The following is a 25,928-nucleotide window of genomic DNA, read 5'->3' as shown; positions in this document are numbered from 1 at the left end:
TTTATTTATTTATTTATTTATTTATTTATTTATTTATTTATTTATTTATTTATTTATATTTCAGAGAGAGAGCGCGCACAGTCAGGGGGAGCGGCAGGCAGAGGGAGAAGCAGGCTCTCCGCTGAACAAGGAGCCCAATGCAGCACTCGATCCCAGGACCCTGGGATCATGACCTGAGCTGAAGGCAGATGCTTAACCGACTGAGCCACCCAGGCGTCCCTATGCCTAGAATTTTAAAGCAAATATTTCATTCTGTTAAGTATAAACCCTGCAGAAGAAGACAACATACCTGTACACACAAATTATATAGTGGGATTGAACCACTGGTGTGTTGAATGATATGGACAAAATTATCCAGAGTTATTTTATATCTTAGACAAATCTTTGAAGGCACAGGGCACCCAAAGTCTGCTGGTGTAAGAGCTTTGTCCATGTCCTGCCAGAAAACTCAAGGATGCACTGAATCAGCCAGCCAGTTGGCAGTAGGCAGAGGGTAACCAGCAATTACCCTCTACTATCTCCGATTACCTAAGCAAGAATGGACAACATCTTGATTGGACGAACACTATCCTCATTCTCACAAAGTTACATCCTTGCCCAGAAAGGAAGGGATGCTCCAGGTCTTGTTTATAAAGATCTCCACACAGAACATAAGGTATGGAGATAAACATAAGGCACACATACATGTGACAGCATTGTTCTCCCTCAAATTATGTTTACGATCTCTTAAAAATCCAATCCCTGCAGTTAATATAAGTGTCAATGTGAGAAGAGCTAAGCTGTCAATTTTCACTTTGCCAATTTCCCAAGAAGAAACAAAGAATTTTTTTCATGTGTGCAAGAATTCCCAACTTTAGTCAAGACTGGAATTTCACTGTTTTTATTTTTATAGCAGCAGTGTTTTGCCCATGGCGGGGGGGGGGGGGCAGTGAAATAAAGAAACTGGGAAAAGAGAGACAGTTTGCCATTGACTAAGAGACAGGACTGGGAGTGAGGGGTAGAAATCACAACAAATTTTCAATTTTTATCCTGAGGGATTTGGTCAGTTATTGGGTCAAACCCATATAAAGATGTCAAATAATGCTGATATAGGGACCTTGAAAAATCACCTTTTGTTTTTGTGGGAAAAAAGGAGAGAGGAAATTGAGGTGAAACTGCAAAAGTTTCATTTTTTCATGAAACCAGCAAAAGAGAAGGTCCTCTTCAGCCGCCAGTGCAAATGTTTTTGCGAAGTCCAACTGCCAAGTGTCCTTTGATGCCTGCCAGTTTTCATAATTGAAAGATACCTTTTTAAATGAACTTGCTGGTTTTCTATTAGATGAGAGGAGCCTTCCCACATGGGGATGGTTCTCTTCCTTCAAGGACTTCACTGAGGCTCTGTGATGCTGGAAGGCACATCACCACAAGAACATAATACTCAGTGGCACTATTTTGGACCAAACTGATGGGTTAAGACTTTATTCTACAAATGATATGATGAAATGCAAATCAGTAATCTCTGAGCAGTGCCAGACAATCAGTTTCCACAGGAGAATCTTATTGGTCTGCTACTAATAAAAACAAATCTCATCTTCTTATTGAAAAACTTTGCAGAAAACCTGAACTGGGAGAATAACCAAATAAATAGAGTGAAGGCGAACACTAATGTCTATAAGAAAACTACTATTTTTGTAGAGGGAAAGTCTGCATAAAGACACCGAAAGCATGTTTTCATTGCACTCCATCAAGACATTTAATAAAACTGCCATTCCTAACGCACTACTAGCTACTTTAGAATTGTTTTCACAGTTACTCAGCAGGAAACTAACATTTGAACACACCAATCTTTTGAGTTGCAAATTCAATTTTAAACTTTTTATTTAAAAGACCTCAAGAATATCTATCACTCCAGGAAGAGGGATGATAATAACATTAAGCTTTATGAATTATTACTTTCCGATCAAGGGTGACAGACTTGCTTATATGAACAGGGTGAGACTTTTCATAAGCAGCAGAGTTCCATCCAAGTTCTCCCTGATTCTATTTGCCAAAGAAAGGAAAAGGATATTACATTTTAAAATAAAACTCCTCCAAATAAAATCCTACCAAAGCTTAATGTCTGAGCAATCTTGTGGTGCCTTTATGTTGTAAATGCCGAGGTTTTATATTACTTATATAAGCTTTAGTCTCCAATAGAGCTGGCAAACAAACCCCCAGAACACTGAAACAGCTGTAGTACTGTATCTGAGTCATTTGGGCCAAAACAGGCATGGTGACCTGAAACAGAAGTGTTCTCTCAGCTCACTGCAACTCTGTGCTTTTCATTTCCACGTCCAGACAAAGAACTAGTAATGGCTTCTAATCTCATGAAAACTCAGTGAGGCATACATGTTGGATATTAAGGCTGATACTTGCTAATATTTTAAAGGGTCACTTTGAAGGAAAACTTCATGTTCTTGGAACTAAATCCAATTCCTTAGAGCCTTTGACCATATTATCATTACAAAGAATGAATCTCCCAGATACCCAAACAGTCATTCCCAGCCAACAAGACATGTATTTTAAATAAGAAAACCAAACAAGGATGTCTACAAATCCTCTACATTAAACTGCATTAGTCCACGCTCCCATTAATTTGGTCAGTTACAGGACGGGCCTGAAGTTTGCTAAGTAAATCAAGGATGTAAAGAAGTATAATTTAAATAGCTTAAGACAAATTGTTTCTTAAAGTCCTTTTAAAATAATCTAGAAGTATTTCTTCAACTATAAATAACTGACATGCTAATTATAAATAATGCTTTAAGAGTGACATGATAATTATAAATAATACTCATCTATAGGTCTTCCAAGACCCCCTAGGAGGCAAGTGTTCTCTTTCCTTACATAGTTTAAGTTACTCATTGTCTGAGAAGGTGGTAAACCCTTTAGCTTTAAATACAGTTTGTTAAATCATATGTCTCACAAATTCAGGTTGCTTTGCCCCCATTAGTCTGAAATAGTACATTTTTACTTCAATTCCTTAGTGCACCTTTGTTCCTAGACCATGAGCTCACTGAAGGATGTTAGGCAAGTTACTTAACCTCTCTGAGCCTCAGTTTATTCCTCCAGAGAAATAATAGTATCTATTTGATCAATGGGGGTCTATAAAATGTTTAGAGTGTACATGGAACAAAGTAGGCACTCCGTAAATAACAGCTATTATTTATATCAGATTATTTATATCAGTCATAGAGATAGACTATGGAAGGTTCAGTTGCCATTTTAAGATGCCAATTTAAAATTTCTCGGATTTGGGGGCCAAAAACCTATAACAATTAAAGTGACTTTGACAAAAGCCCAAGAGGGAATCCATAAACCACTCCAAGGGAGGAAGAGAAGCTCAGGACACATTCAATAAGCAACATCACTGTAACTAGTAAAGCAGATCCTTTAAGACCAAGGAAACTGGGTAAACACAGGCTGAGTATCAGCAAGAGAAGCCACTTGAATGAGGACATCCACACACATAGACTCAGACTAATTACTGAGATTACATTACATTCTACCACATCCCAGTCCACCTTCTTCTTCTCTATAAGCTAAGTGTTCTATAAATGAAGGTCAGCATATTACCTTTAATGTGATTGCTTTGAGAGGCTTGTACCCCCCTCACCTCAATTTTCTGGAAACCTCCATTTTCTTAACTCTCCAAGGCAGCTTTGCAGCCAAAAAATCTGAGAGCTTGCTGAGGACTTAATCTACAAGAATGTCAGGTTCCAGTGGCAAAAAAAGGAGCTTGTAGTTGTTCTTATATGCAAAGCCATTTTTCATATGGAAACTGAAGGCTTTGGTGGTGGCACTATGAATGCAGTGGCTCTGACTCAAAGGATCAGTGAGCGCACTTGACCCTTTGTATACCCATAAACACTCCCTTTCATTCCCATTCAACTCAACAAATCTTTACTGAGCTTTTTCTACCTACAAGGTACTGTGCTACATTCTGTGGAGGAAAGAGGAATAAGATATGGCTTCTGTCCTCCATTTACAGGTACCATTTGTAGGCCCTGTTGCTATTTGCAGCTCCAAGTCTCAGACCTTGGTTGCACCTCTAACTTTTACCTAGAAAGAGAAACCCCGACACAACACAGATCTCTGCTTTATGCCTTTCCTTGCTTAGAAGGAGCTGTATTATGTGAATTTCTTTTTGTAATAAAGATATTTACCTGTCCCTTGAAGGTTTCATATCTTATAAGTGAATTCATTCAAGCCTCATTCAAACCAGAGTATTTGGTCAAAGAGGAAGTTAACTTTCACTCCATCACAATGAATGGAGGTCATCTTTGAAATATGACATAATATGATTTTCCTTTTGTAGAAGTTCCTTTCTTTCTTGGCTCTGCCACTTGCTGGGAGAGATCTTGAATGAGCTGCCTAACCCCCTGCACCTAGCTCCCTCATCTGTAGCATGGGATAGTCATAGCCCCTACCTCATAGAACTGTTGTGAGGCTTAAATGACAAAAGATAGAATCCTCATGGAACAATTCCTGGTACATAGTAAGCAACTAATAAAGATTGGACATCATTATCATTTTTAAATTACAATAGTACTAACTGTAGTATTATCCTGTTAGTATGTCAGTAGACTCCTTAAAGGAGTATCCCAGAAGAGTGAAATAGTTCAGTATATATCACAGTATCTTCTTAGTTGCCAGAATGCCATTAAACCATCAACCATACTATGTGCCTAAGAGAGTAAAAGAACTGAACCAGAGTATGGAAACTTCAATTTTAGCCCCAGTTCTTCCATGAATTTGCTGGGTGGCTTTGGACAAGTTAATTTGTAGGACTGCCAGGTAAAATGCAGTAAAATACAGGATGCCCAATTAAATGTGAATTTCAGATAAACAACAAATTTGTAGTATAAGTATGTCTCATGCAAGTGCTAAGTAGTTACTCATTATTTTTATGAAATTCAAATTGAACTGAGTATCCTGCATTTAAATTGGATTTAACCTCTCTGAACCTCAGTTTCTACATAAATCAAATTTCTGCATTTGATTAGGCCACTGTTTCCCTAACCCTGTAGAACACTATTTTAGGGCATGCTTTTTAATTAAAAAAAAGAGGCCATTCTCCAATTAATTTGGGAAATATAGAAGGCTGTATCTTTTCAAAACTTGCAAAATAGTATATTGAAGTATATGAAAACTCTAGCAGTAAATAAACCTGTTTAACTTTGTTTAACCATCATTTCCCTAAGGCAATTATTTATAGAATTGTTCTTTAGCACCACTTAATACCTCTAGCACACCTTTTGGGATATGACAGTCCAGGTGATACCTAAGGGTCCTTCTATCTCTAAAAGTTTATGCCAGGATCCAAGATTGAAGGCCCAGAGATTATATAGTCTAAAGTGCCCCTCCTCAAAGCAAATGTAAGCATTAACAATCTACTGAGTATAAAATGTCACCCATTCAGCCGAAGTTTCTAAGTAGAACTCAATATCTGGTCATGGTCAGAGCAGGTGGTACCACGAGCAACTTAGAGTAAAGATTTCTTTTTTAAAAAAGAAGGACTTTAAAAATTTCCTAAAAGTTTTTCCATAAAATCAATATCGCATGACCTACTGCCTCATATACCTTCAGTAGTTCTTCTACTGAACTGCTGACAATTTTTTTAGTGTAAAGTTAAATAGTGTTAAGTATATTTATATTGTTGTATGACAGATCTCTAGAACTTCTTATCTTACAAAATTGAAACTCAATACCCACTAAACACTAATTCTCCTTCTCCCTCTCCCCCACCCTTCATGACCACCTTTCTACTTTTTCATTTAAATGATTCTGACTATTTTAAATATTTCATATTAGTAAAATAATACAGTATTTATCCTTTTGTGATTGGCTTATTTCACTCAGTATAATGTCCTCAGGTTTATAGATATTGTAGCATGACAGAATTTCCTTCTTTTTTAGGGCTGCATAATGTTCCATTGCATGTATATACAACATTTTCCTTACCCATCCACCATTCAGTGGACATTTGAATTGCTTCTAGCTCTTAGCTATAGTGAATAATGCTGCCATGAACACGGATGTGCAAATATCTCTTCAAGATCCTGCTTTGAATTCTTTTGTATATATACCCAGAAGTGGGATTGTTGAATCATATGGTAATTCTATTTTTAATTTTTTTGAGGAACCTCCATACTATTTTACAAAGTGGCTACACAATTTTGTATTCCCACCAAGGGTGCAGAAATGTCCCAATTTTTCCATATCCTTGTCAACACTTGTTATTTTCTGTTCTGGCCATCCTACCAGGTATGCAGTAATATCTCATTGTGGTGTTGATTTGTATTTCTTTTACGGTTAGTGATGTTGAGTATCTTTTTGTATACTTGTTGGCTAAGAGTCAAAATCTTTTCTACTCCATCGATTCAGCTCCAGAACTACCAGGCACTCAAGGATGCCATTACCGGTCCCCTAGGGCCATGTTGTTTTATTTCACCCTCACATTGTGCAGAAGTGAAGTGATGTAAAATGTATCAAATACAGACACCTACATATTACTGAGCACTTCTGACTGCACTGTCTAAGTGACAATGCATTCAGTTAGTACTGTTTAGGGAATGACTAAGGCCTCAGATGACTCTGCTTTTCACCACTATTGCCAAGAGAGTTAAACCAAACTCTGTCCTTGTTAAAACAACAGAAGTTTAGGGACACCTGGGTGGCTCAGTCAGTTAAGCATCTACCTTCAGCTCAGGTCATGATCCCAGGGTCCTGGGATCAAGTCCTGCATCAGGCTCCTTGCTCAGAGCTCCTTCTGCTGCTGCTTTGAGAATTTGAGAATTCTCAAAAAATATTTATTTCATTAAACATCTAGAATGTAAGGTGTCATCAACAAAAAATGGGAGAATAAAGACCTCCAAAAATCCTCTCCTACATAAAAGCAAAGAGAAATCTGGCTAAATTGTCAGAATTAACTTTTTTAGGACTCTGGAAATGAATCAAAAGCTTACAATGATCTGAGGAATGTTTGTCCATAAAATGGTTGAATCTCAGTAAGTATAGAGAGCTTTGTGACATTTTTAACTCATCCTCTTCCCATTATTCTCTCAGACAATTTTCCTCAGATACACAGTAACCTTGAAAACTAACAGCCCACAGTCATGTTGAAACAGCAGCATTGTAGCCACTGGAAGGGGCAGAAAGAGGTTAGAGTTTCTTCACATATCCATTTCCAGAGAATTGTAACTATTTGTCTAGGGATACCCTGGAAAACCCCACTTTCAAGACTGCCTTTATTTGATCTGACTCACAGGTCACCTAAACAAACAGCCTTTTTCTTAGGGCTATTTGTTAAAAACCACCAGAGGTAAATAATGAATATTGCAGCTGCCTGAAGTAGGAAAACAGTTGTTACAAACCATAGACTAAACAAAAGACTTTAAAGGAAAAGTTGAGATGTCCGTAGATAACTTTGAAAACCTCCAACCTATTCCTGGAAATCTAGAAAGCCAAATGCATATGTGGAGTCCTTCACAAGCCCATGACTATGCACATGCTCAGAGAATATCAGAGAAGTTCCTAACTTCTCACTTCTGACTGAATTTGTGGCTTTGTATAAGCAGGAAATGATGGCTAAGGCAGAGTTCTCAAGCTCCTGGCTGAGTGTTGAAGATGTAATCCAACATGTACACAGAATCCCTCAACAAAGATTGGGAGACTTACTGGTTACAGACATCTAAAAAAATCTCTTTCTGATCGTTAACTGACCAGAGAAAAGACTTCAGTGGCTACACACAACAAAAACTACAGACTTTGCAAAATTTGTTCAGAAAAGTCACTAAACCAAACCCTATGAGGGAGGAGAATCTGATTTCAGGTGAACACAGTATATGTTATGAAATATCTGATTTTCAACACAAAATTACAAGACATGCAAAGATTTTTTTTTTTAAGTATAGCCCACACACAAGAGGAAAATGTAGCGAAGAGAAACTGTCCCTGAGGAGAACCAGACATTGGACACAGTAGACATAAACTTTAAATCAGCTACTTTAAATATGGGCAAATAACGAAGGAAATCATGTCTACAGAATTAAAGGTAAGTATAAGAATGGTGTCACAACATATAGAGAATATCAATGATGAGATAACAACTATAAAAATGAACTAAATAGAAATTCTGGAATTGAAAAATATAATATTAAAATGAAGAATTCACCAAGGGTTAGCTCAATAACAAATCTGAGCAAGCATAAGAAAGAATCAATGAACTCTAAGATAGGTCAATTGAGATTATCCAGTCTCCCTAATAGAAATAAAAAAGAATTAAGAAAAAAACCAGGTTCAGAGATCATCAAGTAAACCAAAATATGCTTAAATGGAGTCCCAGAAGCAGAGAACAGAGAAGGGAGGGGGTAAAAAGAATATCTGAGACATAATGACTGAAAACTTCCCAAATTTGATTTTTAAAAAATTCTGCATAGTCAAGAAGCTCACAAACTCCAAGTAGGATAAAGAAAAAAAAAAAAAAACAACACCTAGTCACATCATAATAAAACTGGTGAGCCATAAACAGAGAATTTTGAAAGCAACAAGAGAGAAGCATCTCATCACATACAATGGATCCTCTATTGGAGGATGTTCTAATCTTATCAGATTAATAGCTGATTTCTCATCAGAAACCACGAAAGCCAGAAGCAGTGGAACTATATATTCAAAGTGTTGTGGGGGAAAGATTATTATCCAAGAATTCTATATCCAACAAAATTATCCTTCAAAATATGAAGGAAAAAAATAGGATATTTCTAATAAACAACTGAGATCATTTTTTACTAGCAGAGCCCTCCTAGAAGAAATACTAAAGAGAGTCTTTCAGGTTAAAATAAAAGGCTAGAAAATAACTTAAATTCACATGAAGAAAATAAAGAGCACCAGAAGATAATATAAATGCATTTTTTGTTTGTAACTCTCTTTTTTCTCCTAAATTATTTTTAAAAATTCATTAATAATTATAAATCCATGTTGATAAGCATACATATATAAATATGTAATTTGTTGACAATAGAGACACAAAAGAAGGCAAGAAGAAATAGAGCTATATAGGGGGCAAAGTTTTGATATACTATTAAAATTAAGTTGGTATTATTCTGAGCAAGATTGTTACAAATTAAGATGTTAATTGTAATCCCCTAGGTAACTGCTATAAAAATAACTTAAAATATTGTAAAAGTAATGATCAGTATACTAGAAAATATTTATTCAACACACAAAAAAAGGCAGTAATGGAAGAATAGAGGAACAACAAAAAAAGACATAAAACGTAAAATGCAAACATCAAATGACAGATGTAAATCATACCTTATCAGTAATTACATTAAATAAAAATGAGTAAACATTCAAATTAAAAGGTGATATTGGCAAAATGGACAAAAATATAACCTAATTATATGCTGCCTACACAAGGCACACTTTAGATTCAAAAACACAAAAGACTGAAAGTAAAAGGATGGAAAAAGATATACCACACAAATGGTAAACAAAAGAGGGCAGGACTGTTTATACTAACAGCAGACAAAATAGATCCTAAGACAAAATTGTTACTAGAGATAAAAACCAATCCATAAAGTAAATACAACACTTATAAACATGTATGCATCCAAAAACAGAGCCCCAAAAAACATGAGGCAAAAATAAAATTGAAGGAATAAATGGATAATTCAACAATAATAGTTGGAGGTTTCAATACTCACTTTTAATAATGTATAGAAGAACTAGACATAAGAATAAAGCAGGAAATAGAAACTTAAACACTATAAACCAACTAAAACTAACAGATGTCTATTGAACACTCCACACAACAGTTAAGATACACATTCTTCTGAAGTACAAATAGAAAGGTTTTTCAGGATATACCACATGTTAGGCCATAAAACAAGTCTCACTAAATTTACAAGGATTGAAATCATACCAAGTATGTTTTTCAATCATAATGGAGTAAAATTTGACATCAGTTACTGTAAGATATTTGGGAAATTCACAAATATATGGAAACTAGGCAACATGTTCTTAAGTAATAAATGAGTCAAAGAAGAAATCACAGGAGAAGTTAGAAAATACTTTGACATGAATTAAAACAAAAAGATAATATATCAAAACTTATGTGATGCAGTTAAAGCAACACCAAGAGGCAAACTTATAGTTATAAATATCTATTATGAAAAAGAAGAAAGATCTCAAATCAATAAACTAATCTTATACTTTAAGAAACTAGAAAATTAAGAAAAAATAACACCCCCGAAAAAGGAAGGAAAGAAATAATATATATTTGAGTGGAAATGAAATATAAAAGAGAAAAATAGAGTAAAATCAATGAAACTAAAAGTTGGTTCTTTTTTTTTTTTTTTTAAAGATTTTATTTATTTATTTGAGAGAGAGAGCACATGAGAGGGGGGAGGCTTGGGAGGGTCAGAGGGAGAAGCAGACTCCCTGCCGAGCAGGGAGCCCGATGCGGGACTCGATCCAGGGACTCCAGGATCATGACCTGAGCCGAAGGCAGTCGCTTAACCAACTGAGCCACCCAGGCGCCCTAAAAGTTGGTTCTTTGAAAAGATCAACAAAATTGACAAACCTTAAGCTTAGACTTACCACAGAAAAAGAGAGGACTTCAATTTCAAAATCAGGAATGAAAAAAAAACCTTGCAGAAATAAAATAAATGATTTTTGATTTATACAAAAAATAAAAAGGGTTAAAATGAACTATATTAATAACTGTATGCCAACAAATTATACACAAATTATTGTGTCCCAGGAAGACACAAACTACTGAAACTAACTCAGAAAGAAATAGAAAACATAAATAACCTAAAGAAGTAAAGAAATTGAGTTAGTAATGAAAGCACTTTCCACAAAAGTAAAGCCCAGGACAAGAGAGCTTCAGTGGTAAATTCCACCAAATGTTTAAAGAAAAATTAACACCAACCCTTCACAGACTCTTCCAAAAAATAGAAGAGAAGGTAATATTTCCTAACTCATTCCATGAAATCGGTGTTACCCTGATACCAAACCCAGACATCACAAGAAAACTATAGACCAATATCTCTAATGAATATATATGTAAAAATTCTCAACAAAGTACTGACAGTCAATTCAGCGATACAAAAAGAAAAGAGGGGGGGAGTGATTACACAAAATAATTAACTGGAATTTATCCCTGAAGTGCAAGGTTGGTTCAACATACCAAAATTAATCAATGTCATGCTCCACTTTAATAGAAAAATAAAACAAAAATCACATGATCAATAGACATAGAAAAAGCATTTGAGCAAATCCATTATAAAAAAAATCATGCACTCAACAAACGGATAGAAAGGAGCTTCCTCAACCTGATAAACAGCATCTAAGAAGCCCACAGTGAACATCATACTTAATGCTGAAAGCCTGAAAGCTTTCCCACTAAGACCAGGAAAAAATATGTTCTTTCTAGACACTTCTAGAAAACTTTCTAGACACTTCAACATTATACTGGATGTTCTCACCAGGGCAATTAGTGAAGAAAAAGAATTAAAAGCATCCAGAGGGGGAAGGAAGAAGTAAATCCATCTCCATTTGCTGATGACATGATCATATAAACAAAATTCTAAGGAATCCACAAACATTTATTAGAGCTAATAAACCAGTTTGGCAAGTTTGCAGGATATAAGATTGATTTAGAAAAATTGATTGTATTTCTATACTCTTGCAATGAACAATCTGGAAATGGAATTAAGAAAATTTCATTGACAACAGCATTAAAAAGAATAAAATGCTTAGGAATAAATTTAACAAAATAAGTGTAAGACTTGTACACTGACAAATACAAAACACCATTGGAAGAAATTAAAGAAGACCTTAATAACTAGAAAGACATCTAGTGTTCATGCACTGGAAAACTTAAAAGTATTAAGATAGCAATACTCTCTGAATTAATCTACAGATTTCAAAGTCCCTATCACTATCAAATCCCAAAAGCTTTTATTTGCAAAAATTGACAAACTAATCCTAAAGTTCGTATGGAAATTCAAGGGACTCAGAATAACCAAAATAACCAGAAAAAAGAAGAACAAAGTTGGAAGACTCACACTTCCCAATTTTGAAAACCTTGTGCTCTCACCAGCAAGCACATGAAAAGATACTCAACATCATTAGTCATTAGAGAAATGCAAATCTAAACCATAACATAACACTTCATAGCCACTAGGATAGATTTAATCAGAAAGACAGTATATATGTATTGGTGAGGATAAGGACAGATTGGAACCCTCATACAATGCTAGTGGAAATATAAAATGATAATCACTTCTAAAAAGAGTTGGCAGTTCCTCAAAAAGTTAAGCATAGGGGTGCCTGGGTGGCTCAGTCAGTTAAGTGTCTGACTCTTGATTTCAGCTCAGGTCATGATCTCAGGGTCATGAGATTGAGCCCTGTCGGGCTCCGCACTGAGCATGAAGCCTGCTTAAGATTCTCTCTCTCCCTCTCCCTCTGCAGCCCCCCACATCCCCCACCCCTGCACTGCTCATGCATGTGTGCGTGCTCTCTCTCTCTCTCTCAAAAAAAAAAGTATAGTTATAATATGACTCAGCAATTCCACATCCAGGTATATACCCAAGAGAACTAAAAATATATTCCACAAAAATTGATAGGTGAATATTCATAGCAGGATTAATTATGATAGCCCAAAAGTGGAAACAACCCAAATGTCTGTTACTGATGAGTGGATAAATGAAATGTGGAATATTCAAACAATGGAATATTATTCAGTCATAAAAGGAATCAAGTTCTGATACATGCTACACCATGGATTGTAACCTTGCAAAAGACCACATATGGTATGATTCCACTTAAATGACATATCCAAATAGGCAAATCCATAGACACAGAAAGTAGCTTAGTGCTTACCAGGCACTGGACAAGGGGGTGATGGGAAGTCATTGCTAACTGTTATGAGGTTTCTTTTGGAATGATGGAAATGTTATGGAATTAGATATTAAACAGTTGCACAATTTTGCGAATATACTAAAAAAAAACACATTGAATTTTACAATTTAAATCAATGACTAATGTATGTGAATTACATTGCAATTTTTACAAAAAGACTAGAACTTGATATATCATTCCAAATATTCAAATTAGAAGAGTTTGCTCCTAAGACAAGTAACAGGTAGAGAGTGGATCAAGATCAAGAATGGAACTTTGTGGAAAATGAGGAAATTCAGAAATAAGCAGTGGGAGGCCAACCCTCCATAATTTTTTAGGTGAGCAGTAGGGGGAGCCCTTGATAACAAAGAAAATTACAAAAATAATATTTATGTTTCTGATCATAAAATTAATGCATTCTTTCTGCAGAAAATCTGGAGAAATACCAAATAAAGGTAATTTAAAAAATCACTGTCAATTCCACTATCCTGAGAACCACTATTAACACTTTATTTGTGCAAATCCTTCCAGTCTTTTTTCTGTTTGTACATATGTATATATATACATATATAACCAAACCCACCTTTTTTTTTACAAAAGGTAAAACATGCTGTATGTGCAGCTTTGAATCCTATTTATTTCACTTTACATTAAGTTTTTACATTTTTCCAGTCTTAAGTATTTTTGAGAACATAATTCTTATTTCCTACAGATGTACTGTAATTAAATAAGCCTACTTGTGAATTTTTTTCTGTTATAACACTGCAATAAACATACTTGTACCTAGATCTTTATATTCCTTGAACATATTTTCTAAGGATAGATTCCTAGAAGAGGAATCATCAGGTAAAATATTACCCATGGCTTTAAGTCTTTGGATACATATTGCCATATTTCCAACCAGAAAAATTCAAATATCTTCACATTTCCTCCAAACAGTGTATAATACTTTTTTTTCCTAAACTTTCTTCCGAATATGTAATCATCTGTTTCATTGTTTAAAACACTTGCCAATTTAATAGACAGAAGTTGGTGCCTTCCTTTAATTATTTTTAAATAGTTATCATTTACATATGGTAGAATTCCTTTTTAGGACACAGTTCTATGAATTTTGACAAACCTACATAATCAAATAACCACCACCTCAATCAAGACAGAGATTTCTAACATCGAGAAATTCTGTGTCTCTTGGAATCAATCTCCTTCTTACCTTCAACCACTGGGCACCTCTGATCTGTTTTCTGTCCCTGTATATTCTCCATAACATTTTTATTTCCAATTGGAACCAAAGCCAGCCATTCGCAACTAGCACAATGTCTTCTGTTGCTCATTTAAAAGCCATGTTTTCTTTGCTGACAACCAAGAGATCAGTCTCCATGTCAGCAAACCTGAACTCCAGCTCCAGACACAGGCAAATTCCTCCCGTGAAACTTGGCCTGACTTCAGTTGGGCCGACATGCCCAGACAAGCCTGACAAAGCAGAGGAGCCAGCAGGAAGAGCAGCCCTCATGGCATGGAGTACCAACGGCACACGTGTGTGTGTGTGTGTGTGTGTGTGTGTATGCATGCACACGCACATCGCAGAGTCCCAATATATTTTTACAGGTTTTATACATCTCCAATGTCAGTAACATACTGGAGAGGAGATGAGCCAGCAAGTTCTGAGAAATAATCCTCTTTGAACCTTTCCTCTCCTTCATCTGATTGCTGAATGGTGTGAGTGTGTGGTCTGTGGGTGAGGACTGGAAGGTCTGGGGAGGGATGGCCCCTACTGAGTCAGATCACAACATCAACACCTTGGGGTGATCCAAGGCCTGAGAACCAATTTCTGAAGCATATAAGTCGCCAAAGAAACGCGCCTTTAAGAGTAAGATTCTCATTTTTGTCATTTCTTTTAACGTCCATGTTCTCCTGTGATCCTTCTTTCCCTGGTTCCACACATACACGGCTTGGGCCGCATTCCTAGTTCACTTAAGTACTGTTGTAAAGAAACCTATCTGTGGTTTTATGTTACCCCATTGGAGTGTTGTCTGTGAATACAGAGCATAAAAGGGGATAAATTGCCTAACTCAGTCTACCCTTGAGGCCTGCCACATTAAAAAGATATACCACGGAACTTTGGTCTGCCCCGGAACGGCCGGAAAACTAAGAGATTGCAACGTTTAAGGAAAACTCTGAGTCTCGCTTGATGCAGATAACTCTCTGATCTACTGCTATGCCTATATACAACATTTTATATTTGTCAAGGCCCCTCAACAGTTATGGTTAATAACTAGTCTTAGAAGAATATTTGTAGCTCATATCAATTCTTATCCTGGAGACAAGTGAGGAGAAGAAAGATGGGAGAACAGGGCATGTGGTCAGCTTAAATTCAAACCCACAGACACACAGACTTCATAATCTACCTCGGTCTGGAGTTGACCACCTAGGGCTATTTTACCTCAAGCACAAAATACCTGAATTGTATGTCATACAAAAAGTTGCCTTATTGCTAGTATCCAAAATCTATAAAGAACTCATCAAACTCAACACCCAAAGAACAAAGAATCCAATCAAGAAATGGGCAGAAGACATGAACAGACATTTTTCCAAAGAAGACATCTAAATGGCCAACAGACACATGAAAAAGTGCTCAATATCGCTCAGCATCAGGGAAATCCAAATCAAAACCTCAATGAGATACCACCTCACACCAGTCAGAATGGCTAAAATTAACAAGTCAGGAAACGACAGATGTTGGCGGGGATGCGGAGAAAGGGGAACCCTCCTACACTGTTGGTGGGAATGCAAGCTGGTGCAGCCACTCTGGAAAACTGTATGGACGTTCCTCAAAAAGTTGAAAATAGAGCTACCATATGATCCAGCAATTGCACTACTGGGTATTTACCCCAAAGATACAAAAGTAGGGATCCGAAAGGGTACGTGCACCCCGATGTTTATAGCAGCAATGTCCACAATAGCCAAACTGTGGAAAGAGCCAAGATGTCCATCGACAGATGAATGGATAAAGAAGATGTGGTATATATATATACAATGGAATATTATGCAGCCATCAAAAGGAATGAGATCTTGCCATTTGCAACGACGTGGATGGAACTGGAGGGTATTATGTTGAGTGAAATAAGTCAAACAGAGAAAGACATGTATCATATGATCTCACTGATATGAGGAATTCTTAATCGCAGGAAACAAACTGAGTGTTGTTCGAGTGGGGGGGGTGGGAGGGATGGGGTGACTGGGTGATAGACACTGGGGAGGGTATGTGCTCTGGTAAGCGCTGTGAATTGTGCAAGACTGTTGAATCTCAGATCTGTACCTCTGAAACAAATAATGCAATATATGCTAAGAAAAAAAAAAAGAAGAAGAAGAAGAAGGTAGCGGGAGGGGAAGAATGAAGCGGGGGAAATCGGAGGGGTGGACGAACCATGAGAGACAATGGACTCCGAAAAACAAACTGAGGGTTCTAGAGGGGAGGGGGGTGGGAGAATGGGTTAGCCTGGTGGTGGGTATTGAGGAGGGCACATTCTGCATGGAGCACTGGGTGTTATGCACAAACAATGAATCATGGAACACTTCATCTAAAACTAATGATGTGATGTATGGGGATTAACATAAGAATAAAAAAAATTTTAAAAAGTTGCCTTATTTATTTCGTGAGTTGTTTTTTTTTTCTCTTACTATGCCCTGGTTACTTGTTTATCTATTAGGCATTCGTTTAGCAGTCCATACAGAGAGGGGCACGATGTGTTTTTTTTTTTAAGTTGTGTAAGGAAAAGTTAAAATGGAGAACCTTCTCTTCACTAACTTGGTCCTTTATTGAGAAAGGCTCCTGCCACTTCACTTAGTCCAGCTCACCCAAGGTGGGTGCCATGAGGACTCCCGGTTTGAGGATCACTGATTTAAATGGTGTTTCACTGTAACCACACCCAGGTCTGCCTCTCTGCTCTGCAGGTCTGTGGATGGCAATGTGGACTCACATGCATCTGTGGCTCAACCCACGGGAGCGAACTGCAGCCTTAGAAGGCAACGTTGAACATTTTCATCACCAGCCTTCTTGCAGGTACTTCACTAAGCCCCGGGCTGCAAATGTTCACCAGTAGGAGAGAAAGGCTCTGGTTCATGATGCTACGGGATTCCAATGATGCCTTGGGCATCACCTGCCAGTCCCTGACCATCTCCCGTGTGCAAAGTGCCAAGCTGGTGATGCTGAGTTTACACTGTGGTGAATAACCAAGTTCCCTCCCACGAGAGTTCTGGAGCCGTCAGTACTCTACCTTCTCCTGGGTTCTAGCTTAGGATGGCCTATGTGAGGGAGTTAGGGCGAGTGGACCAGGGGCTGCTGCTGGCTGATAATGGTAATGAGTCCAACGTGGCCTTTGTTTCATAGTGGCTCCCCTCTACACATCCTCCAAATCATCAGATCTCCCCATATACATAAGCAGATGCGCTCTAAGCTCGGCAGCTTTCTGGAGAAAACAAGGAGATGATAACAAATACAAAACTCTCATTAAAGTAACATCTGTCCCTGTATCAGGCACTGTGCTAGGTACTTTACTCTCATTATTTCATGCGATCCTCACAAGAAACCCTATACAGACTGATGTCACTGCTGCCCCCATTTGGTAGGTGGGAAAACCGAGGCACAGGTTAAAAAAACATACCCGGAGAAGCACATACTCAGTAAGTGACTGCATCAGAATTGACGCCCAGTGCTGACCCCCAAGCCCGTGCTCTGAACCAGAGTCCTTCTGCACACTTTCCCAGTCTGGGAGCACCATAAAGCGTTCTGAGCACCAAAATAGTCACACACGAGGGCGAGTCGAGTTTTGACAAGGAGAAGACTCAAAGTGAGAGCCCAGCTCAGCAGGGACAGAGAACGTGGGTGTATCCCCCGTGGCCTGCTGGGACCTCGTCTAGGTCCGTTTGTTTTTATAACCCCAGGTACTGCACAGTCATTTAAAAACATGTGCTGGCCAGGGTGGAGCGTCTGATGGGATGGCGCACCCGCCAGGGGCTGGCCAGCTGCAGCGGGAACGGGCCGGGTGAATGTGGGTCAGCCCCTCCAGTGCAGAAGGGAAGGGAACATTAATTTTTAGTGGGAACGATGAGGAAAGCAGTTCTGAAGTGTTTTTTAAGAAATAGAAACCAGTGAAATAGAAGCCGGCACTCTACTACTTCAGAAAAAGGAAGAGCCGAGCAACAGGCAGGCAAGCCATTGGCCGCTACCGCCAAGCTCAGAAACTTGTCAGATTTAGTTTGTTCCCCTCCAGAGGGGCAGACGCAAACCACCAAAGGGAGGTAAGCGATAACACACAGATCTGCAGGTCGGGGCCCCAGTCACAGTAGCGAACGCCGCTGTATCTCACAACTGCCCCACAACTCCTAGGGCACGGCTCACGGTGCACACATACACAGTTCTTCCTCCACCTCGGTCCCTGCCAACAAAGACCAGCCCAGTTGCAGGCAGTCACCAGGCAAGCGGCTTCTAACCTGGCCTCCAGAACCCAGTAAGTAGAGAGAATGCTTGATTTTACTGGAAAGCCCTCCTCATTCTCCAGGGATCTGTCCCAGTGGGAGGACAAGGCTTTTTGAGAAGCAGAGCCTGTCTCTATGGCCCCAGCCTGTGTGCCCAGAGCTGGGGAGCCAGGCGTATATCCAGAGTAATTGCTGCATCTAATGGTGTAGTGCTCAGACTTCCTTACCGGCTGTAACTTTCTGTTTGCCTGACCCTGTTATTACTGGCTCCTGCTTGATTTTAGGGACATTAACCTGCCCATTTGTGTCTGCTTGGGCCTTGCTGGTCAACTCGAGCTTAAAGCCTTCTTAAGAAAAGTGCTTTGTGAGTTTGCCTTTCACGTGCCTTCTCTTTTGCCTTTTTCTTTCCAGGTTCCTCTCTTTTCTACCCCTCACTCCTTCCCTCCACCTGGTTGGAGCAGAGGATTTTAGCTTTTCTTAGGATCACTTACCCAGCTGGCCAGTCATGACCTAAGAATATGTGGTAAGAGCCTGCTTCCAGGTCACAGATTCAGATCTGGAGAAACTGCCCAGACTGTTCTGACATTCAGAGCTGGGGCTCCAGTGCCCAGCCTCTAGCTAAGCTAGGTCCTTGCGGACTGCAAATGGCACCGAATAAGTCAGCCATCCACCTAACCCTCTGCGTGCCAACATCCCACACCCAAGGGCGTGGAAGAGGAAGGGGAGTATGTGAGACCTGCCCCCACTCAATATCAACGGGTCTTATTCATTTCTTTTCTTTAAGAAGAAGCAATACTTCTCTACAATCGTGAGGGTGGAAACCAAAGCCCAACTTATTTTAAGCACACTTCTCTGTATGGTTGGTTGTCCTTGCTGCCTGGCCTTGGGGCTCCAGCTCCAACCTGTGGTCTTAAGCATAACTAGCTCTGATAACCTCATCTACTGCTAGAAGATGGCTACCATGACAAGTGGAATCAAGCACAAAATATAGTGTGAACACATGCGTGGTCTTCAGCCATTTCCCGTGGCCAGCCTCACCCCAGCACAGCGACCTGGAGTAAGGAACAAGGATAGGGTTTTATGAAAAGGGTCACCATCCACCATGGAAACTGCCGCATGATGGGGAAACTTGCTCTTAGGGGTTATTTCTACTGCAGAAAGAATTAGGGATATGGTTTAAAGACGTTTTGGCTTAGAATCAAAAAGCCAGGTTTTATGTCCTTTTAGCTTCAAGCTTCCTAAAGATCTTTCGTGCACAATCACACCTTGTAGAACTTCGGTGAGGCTCATATCACATGAGGAAATGTGTGAGAGATTGCTTTGTAAACTGGAAAACACCACAAATAAAGGAGGCCATTGTTGTCAGGCCTTTGTTCTGAGGCAGGAGAACCAAGGCCTAGAGAAGAAAAGTAAGAGTTAGAAATTACCCAGTCTCAGCTGCTGGGAGAATAACTCAGGCCCCTATGGATCCTCCCCTGGTGTTTGTCCTGGAACGTGCTACTGTAAGGGGTGGGAACTCAGGCCGTGCTGCTCTCATAAGTGATGAAATGGCCAATTCCACAATCAGCTGTGATAGAACTCAGCCCAAATTATTTGCCTGAAGCCTGAATCTCATTGCTAGCCCTCCACTCATTGGAGACAGAGAGTAGTGTTAAGACCATGGACATGGGACCAGGCTGCTGCTTGGGTGTGGGTCTATCTCTGCATCCCCCTAACTTGGCAACTTTAAGCAATTGACATGACCTATCTGTGCTTCAGTTTACTCAAATGTAAAATGGCGATAAAAGTATTATCCACTTCACACAGTTGTGAGAATAAAATGAATAATAAATGTAAAGTACTTTGGATGTTTTCTGATGTGTAGTAAGCTCCGTGTAGCTATTAGTCTTTTTGGATAAAATAATCTACTCTAAAAATTGACGTGTGGGGGTGTCTGGGTGGCTTAGTCGGTTAAGCATCCAACCCTTGATTTTGGCTCAGGTCATGATGTCAGGACCATGAGATTGAGCCCTGCATCGGGCTTCGTGCTCCGCATGGAATCTGCTTGAGATTCTCTCCCTCTGCCCTTCCCCTGCTCACACGTGCTCTCTCTCTCCACAAATAAATACATAAAATCTTTAAAGAAAAGTGTGTTCTAAATTGTGGGAAGAGATGGAAAGAGATGGATTTTTTTTTTTAGGCATCATGGAGAATGGAGTTTGATGTGGCTTCAGGAAATCCAGTCTCGGGCGCCTGGGTGGCTCAGTCGTTAAGCGTCTGCCTTCGGTTCAGGTCATGATCCCGGGGTCCTGGGATCGAGTCTCGAATCGGGCTCCCTGCTCCACGGGAGGCCTGCTTCTCCCTCTCCCACTCCCCCTGCTTCTGTTCCCTCTCTCACTGTCTCTCTGTCAAATAAATAAATAAAATCTTAAAAAAAAGAAATCCAGTCTCTCTCCCCGCCAACTCTAGTGTGTAGTGTTGGACATGCCAGGATGGGTTAGATGATGGGCTCCAGTGGAACTAAAATGGAAAGCATGTGCACGTGGATGCCTGGGAATGCAGTGATGACTTCTTCCACTCCCCACCTCCCCCCTCCTCCCCCCCACCTTGGAGAGCTCAAGACTAGATGAAGACAGCTGTGGCTAAATCCAGCCTCCTCCATCAACTTCTGGATGACTGTGGACCCCTGGCTTACCTCCCTGGGCCTCACTTCCTAAACTTTGCAGTGGGAGAATAGTAATGCTGGCTCATGAGATTGTTGCTCAGAGCAGTGCACATAGCTAGATTCACAATAGATTTCGGCTGTTCTCGTTATTATACTACCATGCACCACTCCCCAACTTTGTGATTTCGAGTTTTGAGAAATTACATAAATTACTCTTTGGCGGTCAAAGTGGAGGAGCAAAAGAGCCAGATAACTGTAACCTGACATCGTATTTTCTATTGAAGACAAAGGACAGGAAATGCCACATCCACATAATCAGGCTGTTTGTTCGTACAGTGTAACAATATCTGTAATCATTGATTCAAGTCAAACTTTTTATGACTTACAGTGAGTTGTTCAAATTTCAAAACATCCCCATACATGAAAGGCCAATCGCCTTTAGACATTCCTTAAGTCTGCTTAACAAACCGATCCAGTACACATGGGGAAGCCTCATCTTTGTTTTTAACATCAGGTCTGGAGAATATGAGGTACCAAACCAACGTCTACTAATTCCAGTCTCTCTGAAGTGCCACTTTCAGTTTTGCTGTGGTTTGGTGCACCTTCATCTTTGGAGGCAATATATTTTTGAGAATTGCTCATCAGAATATTTGAGCAAACTCACAAATGGCAAGAACTGAAAATGCCAAGTGATTTCAATTTTTTTAAATAGCTCCATGGGGCTGGTGACCTTAGGTTGGCCATCAGGTTTTGGATCTGGCAAGAAAAGTCATAAAGTGAGTCAACGGACAGTGTGGAAAGGATGAGACAGCATGATTTTTTTTTTCCCCCTTCTAGCTTCTCTAGCATCAAGGCTGCCCCTGCAGACAAGGTGCTTGGTTTCTGGCACACTGCGAGGGTCCCGGGAGAATGCTGAAAAGCAGAATGGGCTGCCAGAGTCAAAAGGCTGGTATCAGTAAAGTTTGCACAAGATTTAATAGCACTGGAACATACCCACCCATTCCATTTCTGCAGCCTGATAATCCAGGACAATTAAGGGAAAGAGCAGAGATTTTGGTGGCTTTTAGCATTTTTAAAGTTTCATCTGGGCAAACACAGAAATGTCTATCAATGAATGTTATCCAGACCTTACCACTGTTTATTTTTGAGACTCCAAGATTAAACTCAAGACTGGCCTAGCCAGCAGATATTTTTGCCTTTGCCTGAGAGAAGACAAAAACGTGAGAAGAAAGAGGCTCTTGGGAGAGACTGGATTTCCTTGAGTATCCACTGAAGGTTGTCAAGCACCAGACAACAGGACCTGATTCCTGACACTCTCAACTGAGCTATCTCCTTCACAATGACATGCTAATGTAAAGAGGGCAAATTTGCAAACGTTTTATGCCTGATTAAGAGAATTATTTGAGCCCAGGAAATATGAGGGTTAAATGACTTACGTTCGTAAACATACTGCAGTGAGAAAGATTTTAGATATTATGCAGAAAAATGTTATAAAAAGTGCTGAGTTAGCCCATTCCATTCCATTGAATTGTTTGGCAATTATGGTCATCCCCAGTGCCCCAGAAAATTAAAGTACATGATGAAACTCCAATCTAAGTATATCAACTGTTATGTTACTAAATAAACGACACATCCCATTTTAAAACCATCTAAAAGTGTATCAAAAGAGGTTGTGCTGAGCAGGGACTATAATTTTAACATCATTTGCTGTACACTTTAACTTGAAGCTAAATGTTGCAAAGTTAAATCAATTTTATTTGATCTCACGGGGGGATTTACACTCTTTCATTTGGGATGGATGGAACTCTTGGCACAGTCTAGAATTTATTAAGACTCTTGTGCCACAGGAACAGTTAACTCTTTGATCCTAGCACACTCCCTCCTCATAGAAGAGTTATTTAAAAGTTACACGTCCCCTTTAAAAAAAAAAAAAAAAAAACAAAGCCCAGCAGGGACAGACACACAATTCCCCTTTCTCTCTTTTTCCGTCTCTCCTTCCCTGAAGTTTCTAAAGCAGTTCGTTCCTTCAGCTCTAGTTTTCTTTTTCTAAATTTAAAAACGTGGCTTCTGGCTATAAAAGTCTCCCCCACCTTTAGCAGTCCCCGGTCCCCTGGGGCTGTTATTGGCATGATGTGTAAATTAACTGGAGTCACTTAGAGCCCTCAGTTAGCTTTTAGTCAAACATTAGCAGCAATGTTTACTCTTGTGTAATCTTCAGTTGTTACTTAATTTAATACCCGTCAGCATTTTTTTTTAAAACATGTTCAGCAAATCCTTGGCACAGGCTGTTGGGCTTCTTTCCTCTTCCCCTCCCCCAACTTGACCCAAAAATCAAGCTCAACTGAATCTGAGTAAAGGCTTTCTAATATTTTTAATTTGCTAATGCTGCTTGCTCTCTTCTCAAGGAAATAAGAGTTTGCTTTCTGTGGCAATCCTACTTCATTCTACTCAGAAGCCCTTGCTTTGCAACCCCCATCCCACCTTACATCAAAGAGAGGGAACTGTAAATTGTATAGTTTTTGTTTCTTGTTCCTCTGGCAGTTACTTGTGAGTGATGTAAGATGGGAAGCATCCTCAAGCTCACATTTGGAAAAGGATGGTGTGGCCCCCTGAGAGAAGCCCATTGAAAACTAACTTTGAAGGTCTGCCCAGTGGTGAGCTAAAAGCCGAACATATCACATCATAATTCATACATAACTTTGTATCTTTTGAACCTTCTTCCTCAGCTGCCACCACCTCTAAAGTAAATAAATAGAGCCCTGGCCATTCTATGGTGTTCTGGAGTGCTCTTTTCCTAATGTGAAATCCATCTCTGTCCAGCAGGAGAACTTCTCTAAGGCTATCATAAAGGCAGAAGGAAATACTGACTTCAAGTGGAACAGGGAGGCTTCAGCTTCAAGAGCGAAGCCCATTATTAAGGGAAAAAGAATGTAGGGAAAAAATTATGAGACTACCTTTAAAAGATGCAAAGGGCAGCTCCCTCCTATGTTGCTCCTCTCCGTTTCCGTACACTTAGTACAAGAGAAGGCCTTCTTCGGTCCAGGGGCTCCGGTTCGTAGCATCGTGCTCTATATTCTGGATGTCAGTGCCAAGAAGATAAATGTCACCTGGAAAGCCTCCTGCTTGTTTGGGAGATGCGATCAAAAGAATGCATACACCTAAAAAGGAAAAAAGACCCTGAGTCAGCCAGTTCCCAACTCAGTATCTCATCCTTTTCCCCAAAACCTTGACTTTCAAGTTTCGTTGTGTCTCAGCTCTACCTCTGTTACTCGGTGACTAGAAATCAGGATTCTCTTCCATACCCCACAAGGGAAAGTCCTACTGCTAAGAATCCTAAATGTGGGGGGAGATCCCTACTATGTCTCACAAACAGCCTCTAAGAAGAACCTTGAGAATACGTGGGACAGGAAGAAAAAGAAAAATGGAGACACCAGTGACTGAGGCTTTAGCCAATGGCTGCACATGAATAAATGCCAAACGATGCACTTCTGCTCTCAGATCAGAAGGGAATTCCTGGACTGAATCCATGTGGAGTTCATTGCTGGATTTCTAGGAAAGCCTCACGGAGGGGCTGAATTATGTGCTATTAACTCAAGCCGCAGCTGTCCTGGGGGTCATCATGTATGTCTGAACTCATGTTACAAGTGCACACTGGTGGCCCATGGTTGGGGGCTTGTGTCACCGTGGGTGATCTGCAAAGCTGCCTGGGAGACACATGCATCCCCGTCACCGACCATCAGCTCTCTGCTCTCCCTCGGGCCACTTCTGGGACATCAATCACCACCCAGGCTCCCAAATGCAGCTATGGTGCTATGCAAATGATGAAACTTCTATAATTCCCTTGAATCACCTGGAATGGGCCCAGAGCACAGGGCTACACACTGACAAGGGCTCTTAAGGCTTAAGAACTCACTCCCAGATAACAGCTCCTCTGGGCAAGGAAACTCGCTCCGATCCCTCGGGTGTCCCAACAGGGAGCGCTGTTATAGACTCAGCTCTTACCCTTGCTCTGCCTACTGCTAAGGGACCCTGCCGTTGGCACACAAGGTCTGTTCTTCCAGTTTTTTTTTTTTAATTTTATTTTATTATGTTATGTTAGTCACCATACAGTACACATCATTAGTTTTTGATGTAGTGTTCCATGATTCATTGTTTGCGTATAACACCCAGTGCTCCACGCAGAATGTGCGCTCCTTAATACCCATCACTGGGCTAACCCATCCCCCCACCCCGTCCTCTCTAGAACCCTCATTTTGTTTCTCAGAGTCCATAGTCTCTCATGGTTCGTCTCCCCCTCCGATTTCCACCCCCTTCATTTTTCCCTTCCTTCCATTTGCTTTTAAAGCACTTTTTTCAACCTCCTCTTCAGTTTCTCTTTCTTGTGCATCCTCACCCCAACTTGTTCATTTAATAATGAATCGTTCAGTTCTTGTGGAGTGGCGTGTGCCTTTAAAGCTCCTCAGAGGAGATCACTTGACAAATATAAAATGGAAATTTTTTAGACAAATGTTCCATTTAATTTGAGGTGTCAACCATAATGATCAACAACAATAAATCCATTTCTTCTCTGTAAATCCATTTCTTCTCTGTTAACTAATTGTGTGTGTGTGTGTGTGTGTGTGTGTGTGTGTGTGTGTGTGGACAGGCACTGTGCTGTGTGACCCTCTCTTCCTCTCTTTCTGCAGCATGGACATGTGCACGTTTGTTCACTGCACAATGCCCAGCTTTCTAGGCTCCCCCAGGTCTGCTGCTCTAGTCAGTGAGAAATCAGACAAATTGGCTAAGTTAAGCCATTTCCACCAGTTCATAAAGGGAAAGCTTTGGGCGCATTCCCAAAGGGCCAGGCATGTGAGTCAAGGCAGCAAAAGGAGGCTGATTGCAAACC

The sequence above is a fragment of the Mirounga leonina genome, unplaced genomic scaffold, assembly GCF_011800145.1.
Source record: "Mirounga leonina isolate KUSES-001 unplaced genomic scaffold, KU_Mleo_1.0 Mir_127, whole genome shotgun sequence".
Taxonomy (NCBI): domain Eukaryota; kingdom Metazoa; phylum Chordata; class Mammalia; order Carnivora; family Phocidae; genus Mirounga; species Mirounga leonina.
Note: the sequence above shows the minus strand (reverse complement) of the source record.